Below are 8,886 nucleotides of genomic sequence, written 5' to 3' on the forward strand. Positions count from 1 at the left end.
GAACTTGGCAAAAAGAAAAACACTAGGCAAATATTTGGACACATGTCAATCTTAACCGTGGTTTACGATGGACGGACAGTGTTATTGCCTTGTCGAGTGTAAAACACATGGTAAACAAGTGAAATCCAATAGCATGCATGTATACATTTGGATTATTAAGAGCAAAGTTTTGAATTTTTATTTTATTTGCTACTTTTTTGTAATATTTGAGAGGATTTCATAAAATATGTGATCTACATGACTTAGAAACCGAAGCATTCCCAAGAAAGAATCACAGTTTTGAAAGACAATGTCATAGTTTCTGAAAGCGTGGCGATAGTTACTTCACCGTTTGACCTCAAAGTTGTTTCTACACGCAAGATACAACATTACATGGTCCATGTTAAAGTTTGGCATTATTTAGGGGTCAAATTCTATGTTAAATAAGTAAATTGATTTATATTTATCTGATGGACATACATTTTACCTATAAGTACATGAAAAATGCTAAATAATTGGTAGAAAGATAACATTTAAGTTAATGAGTATATTTTTAGTATTATACAAAGAGTATTTTTAGTAAAAAGATTGTTTGACATGTTAGTTTCAGAAATCTTGCTCAACCAAATTCCTTTAAAATGTAAGCAAATTATTAAAAAAACACTTTCATATATACAAAAAAAATATGTGAACCTCAGATGTACTTATGTGTTTATGTCTATTTTAGTATCTCTAAATATCCCGGTAAAGCTCAAGCTCTGCAATGTACGGATCTAACAAATATCCTCAAAGAGGCTTGTAGATAAGGATAGTTAAGCTTAGTTGCTACTCATATGAATTGCAGAGCGTCTAAGCTGTCAATAAGTGGTCCGGTTGTGGTGTATGTGTAAGTCAAGGAATGCATGGTGCTTGACCATGTTGCCTCAAGTGTCCACTTGTCTCTATAGTGTGGCACCCCGGCTCAGAGGAACCGGAATGCCCCGTATTCCAGCCCAGAGATCCTAGAGATCGTGATAACTCTTCTGGAATATGGCACTGCTCGGTATAGAACCAATCAGCTCTTATTACAACAAATAAGGGATACAAGTCTGATGTTACAAAGGATCACATCAGCACGACGACAATAAGCCTGCTAAGGTAGCTCTATGCTAGCAGCAAAACAACTCGTAGAAGCAGAACAACGACGATGGTGGTTAACTCCACTTCGTATGGACTCTAGCTAGGACACGATCTAGCTCGCACGATCGGTAACCTCGACAAGCAATTAATCAATCATGGCATCACCTGCAATCTGGCATGACACGCCAGGTCAGTACATTGAATGTACTTGCAAGCTCACAACAACCAAAAGCATCAAGGCAAGACAACAACATATCATTAACAGGTTAAGTAATTAACAACTACTATGAGATGGTAACAACTATTAAGCATGATATAAAACTACTAGAATACTGATGAACCAACATCTCAAGAACCACCTCGCTCTTGGCTATCCGGCCAAGCAATATATCACCTTGATCACCTCGTGATCAAAACCTCCACATGATTGCTACTTCTTGAGCTTGCATTGGTTTTCCCGTGAAGAGGAAAGGGTGATGCAGCAAAGTAGAGATAAGTATTTCCCTCAGTTAGAGAATCAAGGTATCAATCCAGTAGGAGACAACGCACAAATTACCAAGACCCGCACAAACAATCAAACAACTTGCACCCAACGCAATAAAGGGGTTGTCAATCCCTTCACGGTTACTTGCAAAAGTGAGATCTGATAGAGATAGATGAAACTAAACAAAAGGTAAGGTAAATATTTTTGATTTATAGATCGAAAAGTAAAAGATTGCAAAATAGTAGATTGGAAACTTATATGAAGGAAAATAGACCCGGGGGCCATAGGTTTGACTAGTGGCTTCTCTCGAGATAGTAAATAATACGGTGAGTGAATAAATTACTGTCGAGCAATTGATAGAAAAGCGCAACGTTATAACAATATCTAAGGTAATGATTATGAACTATCGGCATCACGTCCGTGTCAAGTAGACCGACTCCTGCATGCATCTGTTACTATTACTCCGCACATTGACCGACTCATGCTTGCATCTAGAGTATTAAGTTCATGAAGAACAGAGTAATACATTAAGTAAGATGGCATGATGTAGAGGAATAAACTCAAGCAATATGATGTAAACCCATCTTTTTATCCTTGATGGCAACATACAATACATGCCTTGCTGCCTCTGTTGTCACTGGAAAAGGACACCGCAAGATTGAACCTAAAGCTAAGCATTTCTTCCATTGCAAGAAAAACCAAACTAGTTGACCAAACTAAACCGATAATTCAAAGGGAATTACAAAGATATTAAATCATGCATATAAGAATTCAGAGAAGATTTAAAATAATATTCATAGATAAGCTGCTCATAAATCCACAGGTTGGCTGGTTGTATGTCCATGGAGTCATGATCGCCGAAATCACTAATTGAGGAGTACTTTTTGCAAAGATCAGGCCCACCTCCCCAGGTTGCGAAAAGTGGTGCAACCTGGGAGTTTTCCCTTTTTTCCTAAATTCGTTTATTCAAAACGTTTTATCTCTTAAACGGTGCGTCCAAATTTTGAGCCGTTTTCACCGTTGGATCCTCGCGTCGAGATCTTCAAAACTAGATCACATATTGATAGGTTTTCCCGAACATTTTTTTCACAAAAAAAACCGGATGAAAAAACCGAATCAGGAGCATGGGTTTTTTCCCTTTTCGAAAGAGGCACAACCGTGCCTCTCGCGAAATCACAACGGTGCCTCTCGTGGAAGCAAAACCGTGCCTCACGTGAAAGGAAAAAAAATAGAAAACAGGTTTATTTTTCCTTTTCCGAGAGGCACGGCTGTGCCCTCTCGCGAAAGCACAACCGTGCCTCTCGCGGAAGGGAAAAATAGAAAACGGGTTTTTTTGCTTTTGCGGGAGGCACAGCCGTGCCTCTCGTGAAAGCGTGAAAGGGAAAAAAAAATAGAAAACGTGTTTTTCTTTCCATTTTCGAGAAACACAGCCGTGCCTCTTGTGAAAGCACAACCGTGCCTCTCGCGGAAGCAAAACCGTGCCCCTCGCAGAAGGAAAAAACATGAAAGATGTCTTTTTTCGTTTCCAAGAGGCACGGCCGTGCCTCTCGCGGAAGGAAAAAACAGAAAGCACATTTTTTCCATTTCCAAGAGGCACCGCCGTGACTCTGCCGGAAGCAAAACCGTGCCTCTCGCAGAAGCAAAACGGTGACTCTCGCGAAAGAAAAAAACACATTTTTTTCGCGCAAAAACAATTCAGAATTTTTATGCAAAAGCTAAGGAAGACTGGTGGAAAACCGAAACGTCAACAACCCGAAAAGAAAAAAGTTTAAAAAGCTGAAAACGCGTGCGAAAAAATAAAAAAAAATCAAAGGGAGCGCCCAGAGCGCGACACGTGATGGGCGACTAAGAGCACGTCAAGTGGCGCTAATTGTTGTGAGGCTCCCGAAGGAGCGCTCATCAACTAGTTGCTCTTCACAATCGCTCGAATAACGGGGAAACAAGAGGGCCTAGTTGCTGGTGCAGCTTTGGGCTACATTTATTTGGGCCCATGAGTTCCTGCTGGGCCGAACAGCCGAAGTACAGAAGCGAACAAGTCAAGCTACCCAGCAGATTACCTTACCATTAGAAGATGTTAGAAAAGCATGTCTAAAAAAAGATGTTAGAAAAGCACCGCAAGATGAGCACCACCATGGTTTGTTCCCCGTGTGGAGCCAAGGATTCATGGAAGCGTTCCCTCATTGAGTGTTTGATGAGCCGATGTGTGTAGGCGTTGGTTGATGGGGACTTATTGGAGCATATGATGGCTATGAACGAATCAGATCACAAATCATGGCTATTCTCAATGTTTGAGTCCATATCACTTGAGCAACTTACCGGTTTGATGTTCACGCTGTGGGCGATCTGGACGGCGAGGAGGAAGACGATTCATGTGAGACTTTTTCAAACTCCTTTTGGTACACATGAATTTGTGACTTGGTGTATCTTGAACTTGATGAGCTAAAAAACTGCATGTAAAAACCTATATCGCGTGCAGGACTAGTGGAGAACACTTCGGCCTGAAAATTTCCACCTGATGGGTCCACCAAAATTAATGTGGATGGTGGCATCTCCAGGTCAGGCTTATATGGTACAGCTGCTGCGGTCTGTAGGTATGATCAGGGATTATTTTTGGGCGCTTTAGCTCTTGTCTTGCCGGAGGGTTACTGATCTTGCAATCCTGGAAGTTATTGCTTGTCGCGAAAGTATTGCGTTTGCTATGGACATGAATCTTCAGAGGGTGCATATTGCGACGGCTTGTCTAAACGTGGTAAATGACATCGCCACTTTTCAAGGTGGTAAATATGAGGTGGTTATCAAGGATATTAATGCTTCTAGATCTGCTTTCACCTTATATTTTGTCCATGAAAAAAGAGGCTCAAATTATAAAGCCCACAATCTAGCTAGGTTTGCATCTACTTTAGATCAGAGGACACACACATTGCTTGGTCTGCCCCATGACACTCTTTGTATTCCAATGATTATTAATCAATAAACCTAGTGGATTGTGCTAAAAGAACAACCAATTACCCCTAAAAAACCTACCCAATAGATTCCGTACAATAAGAAAAGATTCTCAAAACAAGGTACCAATATGGCAAGCGGCTAGGGCCTATGGACAGCGCCGGCAGCGGGAAGATGAAAATCGTTCCCTGGCAGCGCCAGCTCACACGTCTCAGTCCTCCCATCCTAAAACTCAAATGAGGACCTCAATTCCCAACATTTATTCAATTGTATGCTATATATTCGACAAAATGTCTGTTGCTGCCTGTCTGAAAATTTAATTAATACCGTGGAGCAAGTGATTGATGTTGATATTGGAATTGAACGATTTTGAAAATAAGTTCACCCTAACTCATATTATCTCAAAGATCTTTCCGGAAGGAAAAATTCAAATGGTTTATCCTTTCTTTTGCAACGTTAGAGACTTCCGTTTCTTTCTTTTGCTTAACAAAGTAGTTGGTTACTGGTCAGATATAGCACGAACATACTTCCTCTGTAACTTAACATCAGACCTTCTTTTACACTATGACACTATTAAAAAGGTATTTTTTAAGTTACGGAGGGAGTATATCTTACTAATCGGTTCCAAGATATTTCACTACCCATTTATCTCAGCGTATGAGGAGAAACGTCCGAGCTTCAGTGTCTCCAAGATATTTGAAGTACATGATGAATCTTTTCCTTTCATAGTCATGTTAATACGATGAAATATTGTGTAGCTTCCACTATTGTTTTTCTTTTTTGAGATTTATTGTGTTGGGTCAAAGTTCCTTCATAATGCTTGGGCAAAAAAAAACCTGTGTTTGCTCCCAGATCCTCAAGTTACTCGCTTTAGCACTCATTTTGGTGATTATACAATTACCTTGGTAGCTCATAATACTTGGTAAAGATGACACCTAAAATTCCTTAGTGTTTCTTGCATGTTTAGTTGTCTTCGCCTGTCATTTTGATAATAAAAAAAGAGATCCATATATTTATCTCTAGGCTTTTCCATTTCGAATTTCGAGTAACTTTTTTTCTTTATGCATCATTATTTGCAATTTACATGCATATCTTGTACCATGTTGGCATATGACTCATCTACCATCCTTTAGAAGGGAAAATGTTTGCTTCCTAGGTTTTGACATGAGAAGTTGTTTATTTACAAAGCGGAGTGAAAGCCTATTTCGAGATGCATAAGCAAATTGAGGAACCTGATCCATGATACCAAGTAGCAATGTTTGCGTCATGCTATGATTTATGCAGGACAGGTTGTAGATACTAGAGTATGCTGAAAAACTAGCCTATGATTGGTTTGTGTAGTGGTTACTGGTTAGAGTATGAACTTTGAGTATCTGTTGGGTAAATTCAAAGCACTATCATTTCTACTTTTGCATTATTTTTACGTATAAAAAGCTTGTAAATCCATGGTTTCTTCTTCTCCATACTCTTGGAAGGTACAAAATTTCTTGGATAATTATTTAAGTATCAGTTCTGGGATTCGTAATTGACACAAAAGATCAAATAAATTCTACTCTCCATATATATGCTTACCATTGTATTACATATTTTGAATTTATGATGAACCACCGAATACCAAGTAATAACATAGCGCAAACCAACATTCACTACTAGAATCTGGCGGCAGATGGCAAAGGCATGGTCGGCGGATGGCAAAGGCTTTGCCATCTGCCAGCAGATGGAAAACAGTTTGTCTAAAACCCTGCCGGCAAAGGCTTCTTTACCGTCTGCTGGCTGATGGCAAAGAGCCTGTGGCTTTGCCATCAGCTGTCAGATGGAAAAGCCTCTTAACAGGGTTAGCCCCGTTAGAAGGCTAACGACATACTTTGCCTTCTGCCAGCAGATGGCAATGGTTGCATGCTCTTTGCCGTCTGCCAGCAGATGGCAAAGGCTGCATGCTTTGCCGTCTGCCAGCGGATGGCAAAGAGCTTTGCCATCTGCTGGCAGATGGCAAAGAGCCCAAATAGGCCAGCCCAAATTTTACATGTAGATGACACCTGGCCTCTTTGCCGTCTGCCAGCAGATGGCAAAGTGACTATATTGCCCCATTTAATTTTGTTTTTCTTATATCAATTCATTTTCATAGAAAATCAAACACAAATATATTTATATCACCAATATAGCATATTCAACACATATTACCAATAGTCATGAACACATATATATCCAACACATGTTACCAATAGTAGCAAGTTTCATCCGTACATATACATAGTTTCATCAATATTACACAGTTTCGTCCATAGGTAGCAAGTTTCACAAGGTCAAAACAAAAACTAAATACAAGCACTCCATCAACCCAAGCTTCCGTGATCTTAAGCAAATCTGTAAAATGGGAAAGAAGAAAGTTAGAAGAAGAAGACTAGAAGAAGAAGATTATTATGATGCAACTAAAATGTGAAAATTATTATGATGCAACTTATATCATCAGTTCTGCAATCTGAGAAATAAATGAACATAAGGGCTGCTGCATGATCTGAAGAAATATGTAGATATATTACCAGTTAACTGATCAATTATGTAAAGCATCGATTCCTCAGTCACATTGCTGCTGCATGATCTGAAGAAATAAATGCAGAGTGATGGGGCTCACCTTGCTGCTGAAGCCTGACATAGCTTGGCCTTGGGGAGCCACTGGCCATGGGCTTGGAGGAGGATGGCAGGGGCGCTGGTGATGTTGTCGTCGTGGAACGCGTGTGCGAGCATGCCGCTGGGGGCCTCCTCCCGACACCCCGCCCCACGGATCTCCCGTTGCAAGTGCCGTTGGGAGACACATGTGTCGTGTTGTCGGGTGTATCATCTTCCTCCTCCTCAATCTCCCTCTCTGACTCCTCACGGCTCTCAACATCGGAGGCAGAGCATGGTCACGCCCAGCCGCTGCAAGGCTCCATCGGGGCCGACCGACAACTGAGTGCACGAACGACATAAAATTAATTGATTTCCATTCAACTAATATGACTACCATTAAACTACTACAGATGTAGTAAGTCTGCGTAAATTGATATGGATCGGAGGGAGCTCTACTACAACAACAATGCTAAATGTCTCATTCTAATATCTCTCGACATTAGTAACTAACACCAAGAAACTAAATAAGCCAACCATCTTTTGCTCTTCTAAATTTGCAGAAAAGCATAGAAGTTCAGTTCAGGAACCAGAAATAGGAACAAAAGAGAAATAGCAAAATATAGGAAATTTAACTATTTGTCAAATTGTAAGCATGTACATGCACCACCATCTCTTTGAGGTTGCCACTACCATATCTTGAGTTTCACATGTATGAAACACTGCTTGGCCAAGTATTCCGAAGTAAATAACAAGAATATCATTAGGTGGAGAAAATTTAAAGTACCACTCGATCTATTTGTGCATCAGGCACGAGATCACCCATGCTACCTAGCTACACAAATCCATTACCCAAATAATCATGTGAACGCAAGTCCTCACCACCTCCCTTTTTGCTTCCTATTCTTCCTGCCCGCTCTCACCGGGGTGGCACACCACACCAAAAATAAGAAATAATATGGACACCTGATAAAGAGAGTAGTGAATCACATACTGCAAATCGGTTAAAATAGCAATTTCATATCCATATGTTCTATTTTAAAAGTAACTTCTTATATTAGACCTGTTTTCATTTACATTTTAAGCAAATATTAATGGAGGGGTTAATACTGCCATGACACAAGCACAGTATAGGCTGCATAATGGCAAGTAAGATACATGTCCCAATAAATCCTACCGCCAAGGTCAAATACTTTGTATCCGAGCCCCAAATGGTGGGTTACTACAGGAACATAACAATATAGAGCTCTTAAATGAAAAAAAAATGGACAGTGCAAACTTGTAGAGAGTATACTACACAAAACATAATTCACGGATAGGAAATGAATGGACAGACCTGAGAAATAAACCAGGCAATAATGTAGAAAAATTTGATGAAGCAAATAGTTCGCGACTGAAAATTTAGTTGTTCTGATACCATCCTAAAGAGCACAGCCGGTACAGTATCACTTAGTACTTAGTAGTTGTCATTCTTCAGAAACAATGAAAACAGTAAAAACTAAAAATGTGAAATGGAAAGTATGATAAGATTAAAAAGGCCAAAAAAATTCGTGTTCAATTGTCAGTTATACAAATAAGCAGCAGGATGAGTATAACCTACACGTTAACGTGTTCCAGTGGTGCTAATTACAGTTCAGTATACCACTCCTTCACGACATCATGCAGAAAAAATTAGTATAAACTAAACAGCATCAATGAGGACATTGTTATTTCCAAAGGAAATTGTGCTTTGTTATAGCAAAGACCAGAGATTCCAA

The sequence above is a fragment of the Triticum aestivum genome, unplaced genomic scaffold (assembly GCF_018294505.1).
Source record: "Triticum aestivum cultivar Chinese Spring unplaced genomic scaffold, IWGSC CS RefSeq v2.1 scaffold79340, whole genome shotgun sequence".
Classification (NCBI taxonomy): Eukaryota; Viridiplantae; Streptophyta; class Magnoliopsida; order Poales; family Poaceae; genus Triticum; species Triticum aestivum.